The 22,682-nt window shown below is 36.8% G+C and overlaps 1 protein-coding gene across 5 annotated transcripts in view; it reads left to right on the forward strand.

The window, feature by feature from the left end:
• Window positions 1-22,682, forward strand: part of nAChRalpha1 (nicotinic acetylcholine receptor alpha1) — a 229,371-nt gene that overhangs the window by 131,457 nt on the left and 75,232 nt on the right. The window lies entirely within an intron of this gene.

The following is a 22,682-nucleotide window of genomic DNA, read 5'->3' on the forward strand; positions in this document are numbered from 1 at the left end:
AACATCGAGAGAATAATAATATAATCATAATAATTAGTACATTATACAATTATATTTTCGTCCGGCAATTGGACAACGAAATCAAACTTCAGTTGTCTGTTGGCATCCCCGTCTGAAAAAGGCGAAATCTGTTTTGTGTGTGTTGGCCAGATATTAAGCATAAAGGAGTATAAAACAGTAGAATTAAACTCCACGCTTTCCTAACTCAAGTACTGGGTACAGACGAAAGGTCAGTCAGGTTTAGCCTCAGATACCAAGTATAAAAAATACAGCGTGGGCTCCAAAGCAGCTGGAAATTTGTAAAATAGGGAATACAATGAGTCATTATTAAGAAACATTAGCCTAGTCACGGTTATTTTTACAGTATCTATTTTTTGTGAAATACATATAAAGCAGTATTTATGAATTGCCTATCGTCATAGGAGGTTAGAGTTGTAATTGTCTGACGCATTTAAATTTCCTTAAAATACGTATCTTTGTGTCGCTTTTTAAAGCATGTTTTATTATAACTGTCGTGCGTTCAGAAAAATATAGACATGTGAGTTACTTAGTATGTAAGTGACCAAGCAGGTCGCGGACCACGCTTTGAAGACCGCTCGTGCTCGTGGGTAGTATAGGTCTATCGTGGCTCACTGTTGCCTACTGCAGCCGTTTTGCCCTCTCTCTTTAATCCGATCCGTAATGACGGAAGGGCACTAAAACAGGTCAAATTCAATCCCACACAAAAGAGGACTGTCATTACATTACACAAATATACAGACTGACATGTTTTATCTACAGACCATGTGAAAATCGATATTTCAATCCCCGTCAGATTTATAAGGGGTAAGTAAACAGACCAGAGTACTTTAGCGATAAATATTGAAATTACGCAGTGATTAGAAGGGAGTTTACAGACAGACACATTTGTATGAACTGTACTACTTAACATTGACGGAGCATTTGATTTTGCCTGTAAAATATTAACATAAAACAAAATTGACCTTTTAAGTTACATAACATTTTCATAATAAAGATAAGTATTATAAATGATATACTTCTTCTTCTATGGCGCAACAGCCCGAAGTCGAACCATGGCCCCTCCGTGTGGGAGATTTCTTTATCTTTGGAGTGTGCATTTATGAGTAGTGAGTGACAAGTCCACTGCAGTGACATACAAAATGATCAATTATGTTGAAACAATGTTGGGAGGAAACAAATTCACTAACCAACACGAACGAGAGGTATAGGAAGACGAAGAATTCGATGGAAGGACCAATCTTAATCTTCATAACTCAAAACGGGCTCGATAGCACCCAATCTATGTAAAGGGATAATAGGAATAAGAACAATTGTCACAATACATGACTAAGGGTTGGTACACGTACTGTGGCTGTTTATAATTTCGCACGTTAATTTATGTTTGGCTGTTACATCTATATTACCGAACGGGAAAGGCCGATTTGTACGTTTCTCTAGGGGATTGTTGTTTTTTCCGACGTTTCCGACGTCCAATGCACTGAGAGTGTACCATTGATACGACTAAAGCTGTTAGCCAGTTTAAGCTGCAGAGTTTGTTCTGTCTTGAGTTGTACACAAACGCCTGCTGAAACGAGTGGTGAATTGTATGTTCTGTTCGTAAACTCTTCGTCTTTAAAAGGATGCTATATTAAAATATAGGCTTTCCTTTGCCCTGTGTATTGGAAATCACCGCCATTCCGACGACAATGTCGTCCGTCTTCTGCGGTAGCAATACTTAACGAATGGTGATCCGTGGTGATCTCTCGACGTCTGATGGACTCGAACGATTGACTAGAGAATGGAAGGGAGACTACATTTTTACGATTCCGCTGACAGGAAACAGCTAGAAAAAGAGATCTGTATCTGCTCGTTTATTTAAAAAAGATACGCAGTTACGTCTCAATGTTACGTTTAAAGGAATATTTTCATTAGACACATTTAAATTTCCTACTTTTTATTGTTGAATGGGGGTGAGACTATGTCTCTGTGAATTTGGGCCCCCTAGCAGGTTCCTTGTCCATCCCCCAGATGATACATGAGTGGATAGGGAGCGGCGGTGGAATGATTTAACGGAGGAAAACCGTAGGACTCGGAGGAAAAAATGTCCCGGTGCCAATTTGTCTACCACAAATCCCACATGGACTGACCTGGCAGAGATCCTGAGCCTCTGTGGTGAGAAGCCGGCTGCTAACCGCCTGAGCTTTGGCATGACCTTATTACGGATTAATAAGTAACAGGCCTGCGGATGGTTAGGAGCGGAACATTAATTAATGAATCTATGACTAATGGAAAGTGAGTCCAGGATTTAAAGTGTTCTGGCAGACATGAATCTTCGTACTCATTTAACTGTATCTGTGCAGAAACTAAGAAAACAATTTTATGGCATAATTTAGGCTACATAAATTCAACAAGTAAAAACAACATCCCAGTTTTCTTTTGAAACAAAAGGCTTAATTGTAAGGCTTAAATTTAAAGTAAAGTAAAGTGACTCGATAATTGATGTAGCGAATGCAAAAGAATAATATATTATTTCAAGGACAAACACAATAATTTAATTTGGTGGCGTTACTAATAAAACAGGAAGAAAAATTGTTCCTCAAGTGGGAAATACATACTATCAGTAATCTTACCGTATGATATTTAACAAGTGTAGATTTCACTCGACCTATTGACTTCCATACATGCAAATATAGAGCATCCTTGCAAACGTCGCGTGTTTCAATATTTGTGGATTTGATACACAGCCAAAATTGAATTTACATAACATTTTAGTCTGCCATCAGTAATGAAACGAAATTCACTAGCAGAGCAAAAAAAGTAGGTTCCTGAACATCTATAAAATAAAATACTTTTCCCTGCTTTATGAATTAATACATTTGAATAATTGTAGGTTTTATGCCCCGGAATTAACTTTGGATAAAACTACAACCGAGATGTAACATCACGTAACTGCTTTTTATCAGCGGGTGCCATAATTTTAATGACACGCTCTGCCTTTGTTTCGTACATCCTCAGTGTGGCCACACATTTTATCTAGCGTCTTGTAGAAGAGTCCTTCTTAAGAACCTAATAGTTGCTCAGATGACCAAAACTTCTTCCGCCTTTTATGGATCCCAGAGGTTCATTGCCGTGTTCACAAGAACTTGCCAATGGATTATTCTGAGTGAGATTAATTTACTCCACATTCTTGTATAAGATTTCACTATTTTTTAAAGATCCGTTTTATAAAGGTTTGTTTTCCTGTTTTTGTAACAGTAGGTGTTAAACTAAATCTCTTTAGGTCAATGTGTCAGTGTCTCTACCCGCCCCATCAAAGACATCCTTCTAATTTTCTTTTATTTAAGAATTTTTCTTTCCGCGATAGATTGTATTGGAATTTACACAAAAGAGTATCAATCTTTCCTATTCTGCATTTCAGATTAATGCTGTTAATGTTTTTAAATGTGTAACTACGGAATGTGGAATTTTTCTGAACATTTTTACATTTCTTGATACTGGTGTCCTCGTAGAATGAAGTTTTAATGTTTCGTTAAATTGTGTTAGTGTCTGCATAATTTGCGGCAAGTATATTTGTATTAACAGCAAAAATATATTAAATAGTATTTTATTAAATCCTTTGTTGAAATACAGTCGTCAGCTGTAATAAATCGTTTTTATTATTGACTGTTTATGTTACTATGTTGATTTCGTCATCGTAACTTTTAATAAAACTTGCAACATAAGCAGTGTAAAGACGTCTATAAATATGAAATATACTTATAAAAATTACAAGTGAAAACTGCATATTTGCCATATTTTAATTTTGGGGAACTTTGTGTGGAATTAGTGTTAGGTAGAATAGTCAACATTTCCAGGCGTTGACGTAGACAATGTTTACTGATCACCATTCTGGACGATCAAGGCCAAGGACAGTGTCCTGAGAGTGTCTGTTTCTAGGACAAGATCGAAATATTTTCGACTGTATAATGCATACAATTAAATTCGAGTTCTGACAGTAAACACGAAAATATAAAACATCTCAGGATGCTTCGTCGTTTTCCATCGATCGATGACGTAGTTTCAGTTTCTTGTATTGCTTCTTGGCGTGTGTGTATGTATGTATATAAAATAATTATATGTCGTGCCGTATGAAACTTCCACCGAACTTCATGGCTAATTCATTGGATAGTTTTGAGTTAAAAGTGTTGCATAAACACACGAACATAAATATATGTATATATCACATTAACTCTTATAAGCAACACGTATTCATGGAATAGAACTATTAGTGCTTTTCTGTAGAGTTTGTTAATAAATGTCAGCTGGCATTTCCATTCGTTTTACGAGGTTCTCCTTGAACGCAACTGTAGTCGATAACAACCCCGGAATTGCTTATTACCTAAGTCAGAAGCTATTATGCCGGTTGGACTTCGTGATTTCCGTAAATGATTATGGAAAATAAAGGTGCTATAATGTAGAAACCTTCCTTCCTCCACATTTGGATACATATTCTGCATTTAATGACTCATAAACTCAACTTCCGGACTACGATTTAATACGAACATAAAGTAGTACTGTTAGCAACAGCAATAATACATACTTAAAGCTTTATCTGCCAGTGAACTGTTATTAGACTGACATCTGAAGACAAATTCGTCGTTTACTGTCATTGCCGTAATTTAATGTCTAGAGTTCTCACACGTTTTCTTCCATCACATGACATTTGATTGGTCTTAATATCGTGTCTGTGAAAATCGAAGCTAAGAAATTTCTAATTTACTTTTATCCACATTCCCACACTAAATAAATAAATAATTTGGGACGAGCAGTAAGAAATATAGGTCCTTCAGATAAACGTATTTCGAAAGTGTAAGATAGAAGACGTATTATTCCTTACACTTTGAAAGATTTAGAAGTGGATGTTACTAGACGTAGATGAAGTAATGACGAAAGAGAACAAGGAATTTCGGAAAGAGCTAATGAAGGACGGATCTGTAGTGTTATTTGTTAATGTCAAAGCTAGGTAATGTGTGCTTAAAAATTTACAGCCTAATTTAATTTGACTTGCGGGTTCATGAGCAATTGTAGAATTCGTTGCCTGAGGTAGGCGTGTATTATATTTAGGTCTAGACGAAATTTTTTAAGATGCCTCTTCACCCATTTCCAATGGACATGCTCCCGTTACAGTAACACATTTATTATTGAATTTATTTTAAGAATAATGTTTACCGCCGGGGTCGAAGTTGGGCCTTTTGATTGCTAGGCTAGAAGCTCTTTGACGGTTTAGTGACTGACAGAGCTGACATTGTCCGGAATAATGAGATTTATGTCGTGATTACTTACCATCTCTCATTCGTAGCTGAACAAACTCAGTATCTGATAGGGAGTTTTAAGGAAAGTGAAATGTAATGCATTTCTAATCGTGTAAATTCTTGTTATTACTCTGTCTGGTAACTTACAAGTGCCAGTGTACCCGGAGGGTCGACATTCTCATCGCTTTGCTCAACATTATAAGCGACACAAATCAGTGTTGTCCCAGACCTTATTACCAACTTGTATTTGTGGCAATTAAACTGCCCGATATGGCATAAGCTGATCACGGACCAGAGGCCATGACGGCGGGAGGAAGTTAGGTAACAGAGACTCGAAAACTCGGTTTAATCGTACGTCGTTGAAAGCCTGTCAATTTTGAAGTTCTCACTTCACCACCATTTAGGCCTTCCATATTAATGGACGGTTTAATAAAGGCCGACCTTCGCACAAATTTCGTTCACGAGATTTCAAGACAAAGTCGGAAAGAACATGCTTGGATGCAGTCACGGTTTGCCATGTTGGGTGAACGGAGTATTTGAAGAAGCATTTTGGATTCAACGCATTGTGTTTCTCAACAAAAATACGAGTTTTTGCCGGGAGATAAGTATATGAAGGGTGTTTAAACAAAGTTAAGTTTTCCAAGAAAATGAGATAAACTATCGAGTGAGCTTACCAGTTTAGTGAGTATGTATAGCTGTCGATCTCCCGATTTTGGATCGAAACTTAATCATAACAGGTTTATACAAAAACGTTTACTCAAAATATTGTAACCATTTGACGCTAAAATAGAATTCTTTTTCAGTAATCTGATTACTAAAGAAAGAAATGTGTTTAAACCTATTAACAGTCATAATTAATAAGGTTTTCAGAACGAAATATTGAAAGGAAACAAATGTTGACATGTGTATTGATTTCGATGAAATTATCTACTTTTATTTTATTAAGAACTGGAAATGGGTAAAATAAAAGCGATCTTTTTCTGGCACGATTGTGTCTCTTCGTGTTATTTTCTCAAGAGAATTGACACAGTACCGCCCACGTCTTTATCGACGATGAACCCACCGAGATTTCTGGAACACGGAAGATAAGGGAACTGGAATTTAGCCAGATCAGAGGCCATCAGTTGGTGCTTATGAGTGCTCCGAAACATTCGACTTTCATGGGTAGTTAATTATGCTCGTCGTACTCATGTTTGGATTGAAGAAATTCGAGTTTTCTCGTATCCATCACAAAAGTAAACTTTCTGTCTTGAAAGTAAAATCTTTTTGTACAGAAGACCGAGAAACTACTTATGAACTTTAAAACGTATACTCTGTATATAGTAAGTGTTATTTGGGTGGACAAAATAATTAAACGAGATTGGTGGGTGTGTAGCACGCGTAGGAAATGAGAAAGTAGTTTGAGCCCATGAAATTTTCAGACCGCTTCTGAGACAGAGGCTTGGGTGGGGATTTAAGATATTAAAATCTGTCTTATCGAAATAGGTTGTGAGGGTGTGAAATGGATTCAGTTGGTTCTCGATAGGGCCCATTGGACTGTGGTCATTTGCTTTGGAGTACAGTACAGCGGTAGTCTAATTTGAATAAATTTCCTGACCATCTAAGCGAGTATTGCCTGCTTAAGGACTCTGGACAATGGATAAAGAGATAATGCTTTGTCAGTTATCAGAAACCGATTTCATTTATGAGCCTTCATATTCATCTTGAGTTATCATTATTTTTTATTTGTTGCACACCATCTCAGATGTGGTAACCATAGACTTAATTTTCGCACTTGCTTCTGTACGAATCCATTTACAACGAAAGGACATGGAGCCCTGTAGCTTGCCACCGGTGATATCGTCCATTACCCAGTCTCACACAGGCTGAAACGTTGCCAAAATTGGCAGCCATGAACTGGAGGAATACTGTAGTTATGGGCCTCTGACGTCATGTAAGTCCCTGTTGCTGCACGTGGTTAGGTTAGTTAAATCTCTGCTGTGCATGCTGAAATAGGGAATGGGGGACGCGTTCGATCCCAATAATTTGATTGCTGGAGCTAGGTAAATGTCACGTGTGTTCCCTGCCCCTTAAATGAGTTTACATTGTAGTCGAAATACGTAGGCGTACGTACACAGAATAAGAGACAGATAAATCTAAAGATACTTTGGTACTCCTTTGGAATATCGAAAGGAAAACTGATGTAATGATAGAGACATTCGTTTGGTGGTTTATTGAAGTTTACTGGGATTTGAAATAATGGGAATCTCGTATAGAATTGGCTGCCGAGTCGAATATTGTTCTTCGTGAGTGACCAATCACCACAACGGTGGTTTCCTGATAAGCGACACGAGGTGAGTGTATTCAGAAGCTGCGTGATAGAAGGATTGACAATCGATATGCGTTCTTTTAAGTTCAGACCTGTTCCTTTCGTAGTGTTGAAACTTTGGTTTCTGATGGAGGAAGCTGGCACGTCTGAAACGACGGACAATTAGCACGTGACTGCCCGGCGCATCATCCCCCAAGACAGTCACCGTCACCCAGAGGGAAGCCAGAAATAGTTGGCGGAGGTTTCTTCTAGAAAAATATCGTTGCTCGAGGTTCTTGTATACAACTCTGTGATACTAAGATTGTAATGATGTCAGGGAAATGTTTATATTAAATTTGGAGATTGAATTCACGGTCGATTCGCTGCTGACTCGATGTCCCGATGGTATCGTTTTTTAACGACTTCTGTTTCAAGTACTGCAGTGTTTCTACACGCATTGACCATGCGTTCTTGGTTTCCTTCTTCCACTGAAATGCGTGCACTGTCTGAAGAGGAAAACTTGACCAGAGATTCAGAAATGGTTTTAGAGAAAGAGGGTAGACGTGAATCTATTTCAAGGCTAAATGTTTTCCAATATCTGTGTTGGATATTCAGAGCTCTTTGCATTTCTCGGATCCTGATCAAATAACTCTTTAAGGCATTCATGAGACCGAGATTTTCACAGTTATCGAGTCAAACTTTCACCGAGGTTTTGTAACCTGTTTAGACACGCGGTAGCAACGATTTAAGATCTAAGGTTCCCAACGCGGTGAAGATTTTCATTTGTAGAAATCCGTGATTACATGACCGACCTATCGCGTTGTTTCTCTGCATACACAAGACAACACAGGGAAACGCGTACATTAATGCCCAAAGCAGCATTCGAACCCACTATGCGTGTGTTTGAGCAATTCAAGGGCATACACGAATTAAGCCTTGCGGGCGTTGTGATGGGATCGTAATGTCTGCATAGCCAGTAGATGGTTACTTGACACGACAAAAAATCGGAGGAAGGAATTGGCATAGGAAAGGAAAGCCGTTGTCTTTCTATGATTTGTTAAGACTAAAATATTAATACATGTAATATAACTGACGCAAAATTGAAACTTATTACCAGTGGAAACATTACCTGAAGTGCACATGCCCTTAACTTCGAGAGAAGACCGAGCTAATGGCGCTGTGATATGCATGCATCAAGGCAAACGCGTCTCGCTTCTGTAATATGACACATCTTGAGAGCCTGACTACTTTCATTAACTTACCCATTAAGTTTAAGAGGGAACAAGTGTGCGTCAGTGAAGGTAGCTTTGAACATGGACCGAAACAGTGATCAGGACTGGAATATACAGGATGTGGGTTCGAAGTTTGGTCATAAAGTATTGCTAGATACTATTCTTATTTGTCATCCAACATACATAGTTTCGTGTTGCACTGAATCAAAGATGGCATTTACGGCTTTGTATATATAACATTATGGCGTTAATTTGCGTTATATAAAGACGTTTCTAGATAATTGATTGCTGTGACCATTAATTTACGATAAGAGATTTAGAGGAACTGATGAACGTTCAAAAATAATTCTAACAGACTACACTGCGCTTCAACCCATATAACAGCCATATTAATATTTTATTTTTATTACCGACACTTAAATTTTATACCATTTATGTACAGTCATCATTATAATGAATGTAAATTTGTCCATGTCAGAAAGTTTAATTTTGGAGAATACATGTTCCAAAATTGAAAATTTTGTGAATGAATTTAAACTGTTCCTGGTGGAAAAATACAGATTGGACACGTCTTAATAGAGAGAAGACGACACTTAATTACAGATTACTTAATGTCCGGTCACATGCTGAATTATTTGGAGCTGAGGAGGCTGAAATAACTGGAGGCTCGGAAGCCTCAACGATTTACTGTCTTCTCCAAATATTGTTTCGATGAGAGGAACGGACTTGTAGCTCGTATGGGGGCGATGAAAATGGGTGCAAAACCTTATGTAATTAAAAACAGGACTGTGAAGATTGACTATATGCAGATTGTTAATTTCCTCTGCGAAACTTATTTAAGTGTAGGGTAAGTGTTGTTTAAGACAAAAGTGGATTATTTTTTCTTTTTGTAATTATTGAACAGCTTTCATATGTGTTCTGATGTTAGTTTATGTATAAAAAGTAAAATTTAGTATGATTTTGTTTGTTGCATTGTATTGAGAAGTGTGTGGTTCTATTGTATTTATTTTTCCTGTAACCATAGAGCTTCTCTCTGATGGAGCCAAGTAAGTAAAGACAGCTTTATATGCAGTAACTGAACATGAAGGCCAATGAAGCATACGCAATTTCGAATAATACAATACACCTATTCCGTGTTGTAGTTGAGCGCTTTGCCCTTATTTAAATAGAATTCATTGTGCTTGGCTTCTTATACGAACTATATTTTGGATTATTATTGTGCTGGTCTGACATTTGGCTGTTGTTTATTGATATAAAACTCTGTGTTCATGTTCTGCCTTACAAGCCGTTATAGAAATGAAAATTTAATGAAACCATACATTTCCTACCTTCTACTTTTCCACTCGATGTTCAGAATTATTCCTCTACTCTGAATTTAGTTGTTTGGCAGTCGATGTATTCATCGATTCCTTACAAGTCTCAAATGCTGGACTCGGTGGTCAGTAACGAATTCAAAAGGCGAAAAAGTTAAGGCCGTTTTACATTCTCTTCAATTCCTTTTCAAAAACCCACATTCGATTTTACATTTTCGCTACAATAGTAACATTAGCCTCTTTCCGTAGATCAGTGTTCCTATGCGTCGTTTCTGCTACACGAGTTTTCACTTCAGAACATTTAAATTTTTAATATCCCCAGTAAACGCTAAGATGAGAAGAATACAAAAAGGAATTATGCCAGATATTGGATTTACTCTTTCGTCCCATTAATTATGTATTCATTCATATTGCCATTCAGAAGTCAAAGTGGTACTTCTGTTCTTTTTCTTTCATGAAATCTGAACTGAATTTTACGAAAATTTAAAGGAAGAAGAAATAAATTTTAGCAGTTATTTTCTCTAAAGTTTTATAATTAATGCGGTTTCATCTCGAATATCTGTACATATCATCGATTATTGATTAGATTCTTACCACGAATAGAGAGTTTTGTAGGTAGATATGCATATCTACATTCTTCGTTTTTTTCTAGTTTGGAACTAATGATATACTTACAGTGGCGTTAATAGGATCCACATAAGGCGATATATGCAGTGTAATTTGTTTTAATATATTTATTTTTGCTGAGTAAAGGAATTCTTATGAAGGAGGATTCGAGGTTTTCACGGCGGAGTCTCAAGATGGCTGTCTTCAATTCTTATGAACTTCTGACACAATCATTCACACTCAAAGGTGGTTTTATAAAGTTATAAAGTATATCTATCGCTTATTCTAAATTTTTAATTTTATGAGTGCAATTTTAAATAGCAGAAAATGGATAAAATTTAATTATTATGTAGCTCTTGACAATTACAAAGATCAGAAACCCGTAAGTACACTGTATGCGAAGAATTCAGAATTGCTGAATGTTAAATCAGGTGGTACATATAATTACCACTCGGCCTTAAAAATGTTAGGTAGTACTGAGGGTGATGCGCCCCAATTAGACACACACCTGTACCGGTGGCGGTGGGAACTGAAAGTATAATTACTTGCAGTCCTTGAAAGCCAGACATGTTTACTAATCCTGAAGGAAATTATTAGTGCGAGGATAATGAGTTTGGTGGTATCAAATATTCGTTAGGAGACTGGTCATTTAAAGCGGTTCTTGTTGTGTGTGTATCTGCATTGCTGCATGTAGTCTTGAAGAAGGATTTATCAGTTTAACATGAATTCAGAACAGATAGAGCTAAATGAATTTTTAATTCCCTTCAACAAGATTCTGTAAGCTGGCAGGCGGCTAAATGAACAGACGGACTTTGATTCTCGTGAGAGGGGGGTGGGATGTCTGTCTTCGCAATGTCCAGAACGGCCAATCAGTGGGTAACCGGTGGTTGGGGTAAGAACGCTGCCACCATCGTGGTACAGGTGTTAAAATGCGTGAAACGTGGCTTCCATTTCTCATACAAATTTTGTTATCATAGTTGTTGGTCATAAATACTGTGATGTGTCAGTCAGGTTACAACTGTTGGTAAAACTGAACCTTATTTTGAGCTCGTATTTGTTTATTATACAATATTTGGTTTTTAAGAGCGAAATTTATCACCTTCTTATTTCATCCAACAAACTGATACACAACAGAAAACAAATAAAACCTGGAGATGTTTATTTGTAAACATGTTATAGATATAATAAATTTATATACGTGATATGTGGCAGTGTTAGTCACTCCACAAAAAACAAACGTACCAAATACAGATCCGGAGTTCGGATGTCATGAATAAAATTTTACGCCGTTTTCCTCAGTTACTCCAGTTACTACTTACTGTTCCCATCGTTTAACGCTTTCAAACTGAGCAATCGAAAGCGTTTATGTCTCTGCATGCTTTGAATAAAAATGCGCGCTGGAGTTGAAAATTGTTAATAAAAAGTGAGTTGTTAGCTAATACCAAATATTGTTCAGAAAATTAAGCTGTCAAATGCTATTGCTACTCTTATTGAAATCTTGTTGTACACATTTTAAGCATCATCTCATATAAATAGTTGTTAAACTTTCAGTTCGTACCCCAAAGAAATAGGCTGCTGTCGTGACATAACGGAGGATGGTGAAAGGGTGGATTCCCACCGGGCTTACTTTAACATGGGCACCTTTGTTTCTATTTGTGGAAGTGGTGCGAATATAAAATTCGCACTGAACCCGGCTTAATCCCTCGGTGCCTCCAAATCTGCCCTTTTTGTGCTGTAATGTTTCATGTTGTCATCAATAATATATGTCGTACAAACAAGTGTACGAGTAGAAATGAAGGCTGTTAGTGAAGCTGTGTTGGACTTAACACACGTTTGGTAGGCCTGCTTACGGAGATTAGTCTTTCTTGAGAGTCTAATAGTTTCTCAGCTAAACAATACATTTTCCGTTTCTTATGCAACCCAAAATGCCATTGTCATCTTTGCAAGAGCCTGCCACTCGTACCTCTCCAGATGCATTTGGTGTTGTAAATTCATTGACATTAAATAATAAGTAACAACTTAATATGACGTACTGTTTATAAAAATGTTTTGCAAGACTTAAAAGTTTTTTTGACAGTATTCAATGGCCGACAAGGAAAAATGCAATGTAGAAGTAAGGCCCTAACGGCAGCTAGAACGCGTCTAAGAATTGTGCTCAAATGTTGTAAGGACGAGAGTGACAATGATGATAATGATAGTGAACGTCATGACTAAAAACTGTAGCTAAAGTCTAACATTCCCTATTCCATGAAAGTGTAGAATGTAAAGAGAGAAATTTTAGTTACATGGAGACAAGTTACAGTCCCTGACGTCAGTGTTTTAGTGTCAAGGAAAGTAATATTTTCAGTCTTTACACTGGCACTTATCTGATGCACGCATTCATACTCATAAAGGAAGTTTTGAAGAAAGTTGTATCAATCCAATGCCAACCTCATTCTAAATTTTCAGCACAAAAACTTTGAGAAGTGTTAGATAACCGTTTTATTATATTTGATTTCTGCTCTGAAAATAAAACTAAGGTATGGATATATAATGAATAGCAGTATGAGAAACAGCTTTTAGATTAACACGATGTGATATAAACGTAAGTTTTTATTATTTAATGTTTTATCAAGAGAAAATTGATTTATTTAATAAAACCTCTAGTAGTAGAATGCAAAAGTCGACACGACTCAGAGCCACTTTGAAACACAAGTCAGTTCTCACTAGGGCCAGTCCTATTTGGATGACGTAACCCAGATTTATATATCGTTAAATTTGATAAATAGTTTAAATAATATTTTAGTATCTAGCATCGTGTATTCTGGTACCTATTGATCGACGTATCAGAGGAGTTTATTTACCCTTATGATAGAGGTAGAAAGTTACTCTGAAATATCGGTCAGTATCTACGAAACCAAACGGAACTCTATGGTAAATATATAAATATAATCTGGAGGGTTAGTGGCGTTTTCATAGGTAAACTTTACAATTTTTATTCAGTCACATGTCATATATCGCCGTTTCAGTAGTGTGGACCTACATTAATTTCCCAGTAGACTTGTGAAAGTTGTCAAATTTTTATTACCATGTTATAATGAAGCCAGTGGCATTGACAGCATGTCTCAGAACATAAATGCCATTATACTGTCGTTTCAAATTTCACAAGTCCCAGGACGGAGTTCAGACCTATTATCATCGGTGCCGACGCCATGGTGATGTGCCTCACGTCACCCGTTCAGAGGCTTTTTGTCTGCTGAATATTTCACTCGTTTGTCTCCCACGCAGAGTTTCGATCAATGCTGCACCTGCAGTCCTTGTTAGAGACTTTTGTACGAAATGCAGACGTCCATAGAGTACCCAAATTCTCCAGCAAGGTTAGCATCTAAGGCAAGCGACAGATTAAGTAGCTTTTAATCTTTCAGAAGGTAGGTTACACCTACAAGTTGGTCGAAATATTTTTATGATGTCACATATTACACATTTTATAAAGTTAATGGTTCTTCTGGTCTTATTATGGCAATATAAATATGTTACTAGAAGGAGTACATTAAGCAGACTTACTGAAGTTATCGAAGACCATGCAACTATATTCAAATAACACCGAAAATTATAAAATGAAAATATATTTAGTGGTATTTTGCAAGTCGAGGAAACTTTTTATTGTTATAGTCGTGAAGATGAAGGCAGTATTTTCCTCTCAACCGCTGGTATTTACCTAAAAATAAACAGCGTCTATATCCAGAAGACCAACATCGACAAAATAAATATTTAAGTACTGGGATATTTCACCTAATTGCTGTGGTTGTAAGGCGGACGATTGAGTACATCATGATTACTTTTTATACCTTCCTCTTGAAAAGTAAACTTGGAAAAGTGCCAAATGTCTCAAAACTATCGATATTCGATACACATAATCATGAAACACCCCTCTAAAGCCTCTTTCATTGTCCCTCAGATGCGGCGCCTTAACACATTGGCTTACATATAAAGACATGCATTTCAGTGACGTAGTATACTTAGGCGATAAGAACTCCGTCTCACAGATCCCAACAATAGCTGGATCGCTTTCATTAAGTCAACTCTCCTGTTTGCATTTGGCCTGTGCCATTACTCAACCCCAGTCTCATGGTGTTACGTAGTAGGTGCTTACTACAGTGGGCTTTCTAGACGGATTTTCTGTGATGTGAACTTAGGCGTGAATGTTCTGCCAAACTTTACCGGAGAAATGAACGAGTCATTTGTCTCAGTCCTCTTTGGCGAAAATATTCACTTGTAGGAATGGTCCTTGGCCAAAACAAGGTGGTGTACGGAGAAGGGAGGAATGTTATCTGTACAGGGTCCATAAAACTTAAGCAGAATTTTGTGGAATAGTTTTGCTGTGAGTTGGGATACTGCCCGAGTGAACACATTAATTCTACTGAAAGTAAATTTACATATATTTTAAGTATTCCTTCAATCTTGATATTAGGTCCAACATCTATGACGTGAAGACAGAATTAAAACGAAATACCGGAACGTTGTGATTTTAATTAAACAACGTAAACGATGAGTTCATTTCAACAGCATAATCAACGACGCACTTTGATTGGAAGAAATACGATTCGCTTTCCATGAAGTAAGTCCGATGATTATAACAGCGATGATGATAAACAACCGAAGGTTTTTCTGGGAAAGGTGACAGGGGAAGTAACTGAGGAATGTTAAATATAACAGTGCACTTAATAGGTTTGTTTTATTTCCAATTTGTAATTCGATCTCTGTTCGAACAAATAATAATACTTTCTTGCATCACAATTTCGAGAGTAGCTTTACACGAAACATTTTTTGAAAATAGCTGTCTTCTAGGTTGTTGCGCTGTGTAATCTGGTAGAAGTTTATCGACGTTTCAGAGGTCCACGAGTGTCTTACCGCCCTGATGATGGAGACAGCATGGACCTCTGAAACGTCGGTAAACTTCTACCAGATTACATGGCGCAACAACCCAGACGACAGAAATCTTCATACTCACCGCCGTTAAAACTTCAAATCTTACATAAAATTTTATTTTATTTCAATGTTCTTTTATATTTTAATCACATGAAAAGAAAATAATGTTGAAAAATCAGAAGAGATATTTTACTGCAATAATATTCTTAAATTATCCCCCTTCTTCTCACAGCAAGATATTTCAAATTACTATCAGACCTGTCTCTAGCTTCAGTTAACAACTAAAGCAGTATAAAGAATCTCGTAAAAGACTTTTGTGATTCCTTGTCCGGTTACTTCTTAGTGGATTTCCAGGTGAATCAGTTACGTGTTCTTTTATTTTGTTGTTGCTGCTGTGGAGCGTCTGTTGATAGCGTTGACCATAAAGTATCACGTCGAGCTTTAATAGTGGAACGCCCACTATTGTCATTTATATTAAGGGACTTTGTTGGCCGTCCCAGAGCTCAGGTGGTTAGTCGCCGGATTCTAACGGTGGTGACTCGGGCTCGTTCAGTTTATGTGGGATTTGTGGCACTGAGGCAGGCTTTTCTCAGAATTATTCGGTTTTCCCTGTCAGAATCATTCAATCGCTGCTCCATATTCACTCTTGTTTTGTGTGGCCACATTTGTACGGATCCATACAGTCGTGATGACAAAAAAGAAGGGAAATTTGCTATCATATTGACGTATTTTTAGTTGTATTTTTACGTCAATAAAGGAGACAAGAAATGGTTTTGATAGCATGTTTTCTGGTAAACGAGTAGATTACACAACGAATACTAAAATTATTCAGATGTATGTTCTGACATGTCCTTACTGTTTACACGCTAAGATGTAACTTCACAGACGTCTCAACGACAATATAAAAATATATTTATTTTCCTACTCTCGAAAGATTACAAATTAGTAAAGTACCATAATTATATAATTTTATTGTATAATCATTTATTTTTGAAGGCTTTGGTTTAATGAATATTTTCAATGTTGGCGGGTAGTGTTCCCCATAATGTCGCTAGGTTTATGCACACAGACATTTCGCAACGTTATGAAGCTTTGTTAAGAAAAGTTGGCCACCTCGATCTACGGGCCTTACTCCTCTAGCCTCCTACCTATTGGACGTAGAAAAGTGATATCAGGTGTGAAAATCCATGACATTGGCCATTTGAAACGAAGAGCCAGAGACATTTTTGATTTTGTGAAACCCACATGTTCTTACTTGGGTTTGTCAAAGATTGAAAATGACCCTTAGGAGTGCGAAGTGGTGAATGGACCTTGTTTGACACACTAGGCGGCTGCATTGCCAAAAATTCTCTTTCGTTTCTTGTTTCTAGTGTTTAATGTCACGAAACAACAAAGTCTAAAATCAGTAAGCTGTTTCTGTGTTACAGGATACTGCTTTTTATGACTGTTTTGTGAATGACTGACAGAGTTATGAACATGACGATAGATATCAAAATGCCTATTTTATAACTGCTGCTTCCATTAGGCAGCTTCAGAAGCTCTCCTGGAAGAGATAAGTGGATAAAGAAAGAGGGGAAAGGGAGAACGGGTGAAGATACGAAAGAAAACTCTCCTTGCTGAATTTCAACGAGCATTTTTCTCTAGAAGGTCTGATTAATTGCAGTTGTAAAGAGGTTTGTAAAGGATGTTTTCCTTGAGTAGCATGCACATGACATGTTTCGTGAAGTAATACGTAGAGGGCTCATTATACACCAGGAAAGCCTGAGAGTAGCAGTTCATGAAGTTTGATTTGCCGTATATCGTATTTCCTTCACTGTGATTTATTTTCTTGGATGTTATGAATACGAGTAAATTTTTGAACCAGGAACTCTCGAGGTAGTCTTCTGGAGGACGCTGGAATCTAATTTTTGAATCGATACGAGACCTGCTATCTATGATGTTGCATTCGGTTGTGTTGAGATTTCCAATCCACTCCACTGCATCCCAGCTCACCTTTTCGTCGCTTCTCAGCTTCATTATTGTGTATAAATAACACGAATTACTTCTTATGCAATACATGAAATTCCACTCCCACCAACGTGCAACTAAAATGTGTACTCTGAGAACTGAGAGCTTTTATTCTTCATGCCATAAGTTTTTCTTTTTCCCTTATAGCAGTTTTTCTCTCAATCGCGTGAGGCTTTTATAGCCGTAACGCTCCAGACTTGTATTCGGGATATATTGGGTTCGATTCTCGGCCGCGTAACAAGTTATCACAGATGAGTTACTTTTAACACTGCTGGCTTCTCGGTTTTTACGCCATGTAGTCTGATAGAAATTTACCGACGTTTCAGAGATGCTTACTACGTACTTCATATGGACGATACTGTAATTTTTGTTTTATTTTTTATATTTAATTACTGTAAATTAAACTTGAAGAATGTGTCGTATTAGTTAACGTGATAGGTTATGGTAAAATCTGTTGCCTGTTTATCTCTTGTGATGTATTGAATTGTTGAATTTAATAATTGTATCATGGATGCTGTAAGGTATATTATAAACTCATGTATTAGGAATTGCAAAAACTGAAAACGTTAACTTATGATTGTCTTATCAAAATTAGTCAGTGAGCTGCCTTTTACAGTGGTTAACCGTTGACTGGTGAACTGGAATACCATACCACCCTTCCAAGATGCATGAAATAGAGTTGAAAGAACATGTAGAAGAAAATTCCCTTTATCTCAGTTGGAATTCTCCAAGGAGACACATAAACTTGTCTTCGTATGCAGGGGCATTGCTGTCCAGGTGGTAAAATTTCATGAATACCAATGGGGAATTCGTTGAGAAGAATAGAAGTGATGTAACAATCTCTCTTCAAGTTTTTATTTTATTCAGACAGGCGAATTATGTAAAACAAGCGGTATCTGTTTCAAGCGTATCGCTTTTTTCGATGCCCCAAATTCACAGCCTTGCAGGAATTTCACCACATAACTGGTTTTCCAGCGCCGTCTGATTTTACAAAAAGTGTACATCTAGTAAGCCATTATCCTGCGTCCGTTTAAGACATTATTTCAAAGCATCAGCTTGAATATTTGTTTGCAACAAGGAAGTAACTCACCGTATAAGAATATTATCTTCGGAATTGTCCGTTTTTCTGAGATACATATGACATACACGACGTTTTGGGATTTGATTCTACTTAGGTTTTCGTATAATTTGTTTACGTTATATAGGCAGCTTATTTCTGTTCTACTAGACAAATGACCAACCGGCCTGGTTAGTGTATTATTTGGTAATCAAAGGGTCCTGTGTTGTATCCCGACCATTGGGATGTAGAGAAACTACCGGTCTAATCACAACCAGTCATCTGAAAAGCGAACTCCCGAAACGTCGTGTAAGTAATATTTTACTCAATGAATAAATAATGTTACTGTAATGGATGAATGTCGCCACATTTATTTAGAGAATCGTTCGAATTAACAGTGCTTTAGTCTCTTCGTATTTTTTAAATCTCTGTATGGACTCTGTAAGAAAGTACTGTAATTAGTGGCAATAGTCTGAACGGATCGGCAATGTCGATGATAGGATAATAAAAATATTTGTCGCTCAATCACGTCATTTGACATCACAATTAGCAAGTTTCTGAAACACAGTGTGGCCCTACATTGCACATAGGCTACCTAATTTATACAAAAACTGTGTCAGGCATAATGCGCGGTTACAATTTACTTTTAGCTAATGTGATGTTGTTATAGCTGTTGAATCATCGAAGACAAATCTGTAATTTTGTAACATAAATTTAAAGAAAATTCAACTTTTCTTTCTACATGAAGCCATTCTTTTCGTATTTTGTTGTTCATTTGATTTCATAATAAGCGCATGTAAAAGACCCCAACCCATTTGAAATTAATAGTATTCCTTTATGAGGCACATTTTGCCTGTTACATTTTAGGTTTTAATTTATTTCCACAAATTATCTCCTCAATATTCATGATAAATATTATCTTCACCAAATAATTACCATGGCTAATTATATAACATCAAATAATATAATGATTAATTTAATCTAAAGGATGTATAAGGAAGCGTTTGTGGCCTAGTTTGAGATATTTACCTAGAAAAGCTGAGAAAGACGACTAAACACAGGCAGGATACACTGTTTCTAAGCCGAGTCGATTCAAAGTTTATATTATTGCAAAAACAGAATTGTAACAAAACCAAGAATCAGTGAAATCATAAAGAGATCCTATAAGCTAAATAACGACAAGTTATGAACTTTAAAAAAGGCGGTGCACAGAGTCACAACAGCTCTGTAAATGGTTAAATATTATTAGTCACATTCTGAGTTATTTTGTATCTTAAGTGCGTCATGTTTGTGTTGAATCATATACATATATTTATTTTACAGTCTATACACAAACTTATTTAAAATAATGTTGTTAAAATATTATAACATTTACAGTATAAAGTATATTATGTTATATTTATGGCGCTCCTTTATCGTAGTACGACATTACATTATTCAGCGCTTTTATTTTTGTTTTTGGACGACATGTTTCGATGTTTTATGACATCATCTTCAGGTTTATCAATCTATATTATTTTAAAAACTATTATACATTTTGATGCATTGCATTTATTGATCTTTTAGTATGTTTGTAGAATTTTCCGTCTTCATAATGATCTGGTGTCTGTATTTAAACGTTCATTATCAAGTTGTATTTGTGACGTATCCTACGTCTGATAGCAGGAGACGATAAACTGTAAACCTGAAGATGATGTCATAAAACATCGAAACATGTCGTCCAAAAACAAAAATAAAAGCGCTGAATAATATAATGTCGTACTACGATAAAGGAGCGCCATAAATATAACATAATATACTTTATACTGTAAATGTTATAATATTTTAACAACATTATTTTAAATAAGTTTGTGTATAGACTGTAAAATAAATATATGTATATTGTGAGTTATGTTTGGATTGTATTAGAAACAGTAGTTCAGTGCTTATTTCGTTTGAGACAAATGTCTGTCAGTGAAGCCAACTGGGTGGGTGAATACTGCTCTGGCACTTAAATCTAAAACGAAGCCGAAAGATGCGGAACTCGATAGTCTGCTGTTTGATGCACTTCTGTTGCTCAATCGATCGGTTTCTATGACAGCCTCGCGTACACTTCTCTACAAACTTTCTGATAAGAAGTTCCCCTACTGATGTAACTTATCGGAGTTGTCTCGAGGCATCCTGCTTTTCATAACGAGCTTTTATCGTATAATCAGCTCCCTTATGTCTTTAAAACGTTGTGTTATGATGAAGAACGTTAACTGACTTGTGTGTGAAATACCTTGGCACGATAATTCAACGTTAAATATAACACCGAGGTGTTATACATACGATTTAAGATGACTATCCATAAAAAAGTGTCACCTATCATTTAATAAATGTAGAGTATTCAAAATTATTTTGATTATTTTCTAAAATTATTTATTTAAATAAAAACAAGCAAAACTGAAGTTCAACTTCGGCCATGTAACAGCCATATTTACACAGTTTTAACGGTTTTCCAGTGCCTTTAAGCAAATTTTAAGATAGTGCTTTAAAATAGGCCACTACCACCTTCTATAAAATACGCTGTATCCATTCGAGATCATGTTCCCAAATAATTCAACTGTAACTAGGCCTACGTATACAACATCTGGATTCGAAATCGTGTGATAATATGAACAAATATGTTACACCAACGGAATAGTGGTTACGAAAGTGGAATTGCAAACGTTGTCATTTTTATATTTTAATTTGTTGATTAATTTTAAGATACCACCTACATATGTGGAAACAGTTATTAATTACGTTGTGCGTGGGCCAATTATCCGAACGTCTGTCATACAGGCCTAATTGGTCTGCACGATGCAGTCTTTGCCCGTTGTTATAATATAACCAAGTATGGTAACTTTCCTTTCATTACCTTAGAGTATGGAATAAAATGTTATGGGCCCGAAAGAAAAGTTACTGCTAAAACTTCGATGAATGAATAAAACACATTTGGAAAGTTGCTGAAAATTCCTTCAGACCACTGCACGATTGTCGAAAGCACTTTATTGTTAATCTACGTGTTTTAAAGTATACTACTGTTTTTTTTTAATTATGATGGTTCACCCCTGTGAGTTTTCGACGCTGAGAACTTCGGATTACAAGCAGACACATTACCAAATCGGCCCTTTGATGAATTGAGCTATTCTGTTAGCTTAAATTATTTAAAGCCTCACTGATCCCTGCGGTTAATCGAGTAGTAGTGGCTTCTATTCACGACCTCGGTACAGTAGACCTGACTGCTACTCAGTTCTATTACAATAGATTTCTGGGTAAACTAATATTCTGTATGTGTATTGTTTGCTGAAAATGACAAGGCAGCTGAACTTGTGTTCAACCAGGGGGCACATTACATTAGGATATCTTGTTGGAGATGTTCTTTGTCACTAAATTCTATGTTTCAAGGGTTGTTCTCACAACATTTTGAAATATTTAATTTCATTTGGAAAATAGTATTATCTTATGAAGATTTCTGTCTTCTGGGTTGTTGCGCTGTGTAGTCTGGTCGGTGTTTACCAACGTTTCGGAGGTCATACTGCCTCCGTCATCAGGGCGATTCATCGTTGGTAAACATCTACCAGACTACACAGCGCAACGACCCAGAAGACAGAAATCTTCATACTCACCGCCCTGATGATGGAGGCAGTATGACCTCTGAAGCGTTGGTAAACATCGACCAGACTACACAGCGCAACAACCCAGAAGACAGAAATCTTCATACTCACCGCCCTGATGACGGAGGCAGTATGACCTCTGAAGCGTTGGTAAACATCGACCAGACTACACAGCGCAACAACCCAGAAGACAGAAATCTTCATACTCACCGCTGTGAAAACCTCAGATCATACACAGTATTATCTTATCTTCCAGTAGAATTAGTGGCTTTCGAGAATGGACTGTGAGTAAGGGGAACGTACACTTACAGCGGGGAAGATTTAAACCATGGTCATCTGGGTTGTGTCGCCTTGTAGTCGT

Source organism: Zootermopsis nevadensis, unplaced genomic scaffold (assembly GCF_977971745.1).
Source record: "Zootermopsis nevadensis isolate Lab colony 2312 unplaced genomic scaffold, Znev_1.0 Znev_ptg000061l, whole genome shotgun sequence".
NCBI classification, from domain to species: domain Eukaryota; kingdom Metazoa; phylum Arthropoda; class Insecta; order Blattodea; family Termopsidae; genus Zootermopsis; species Zootermopsis nevadensis.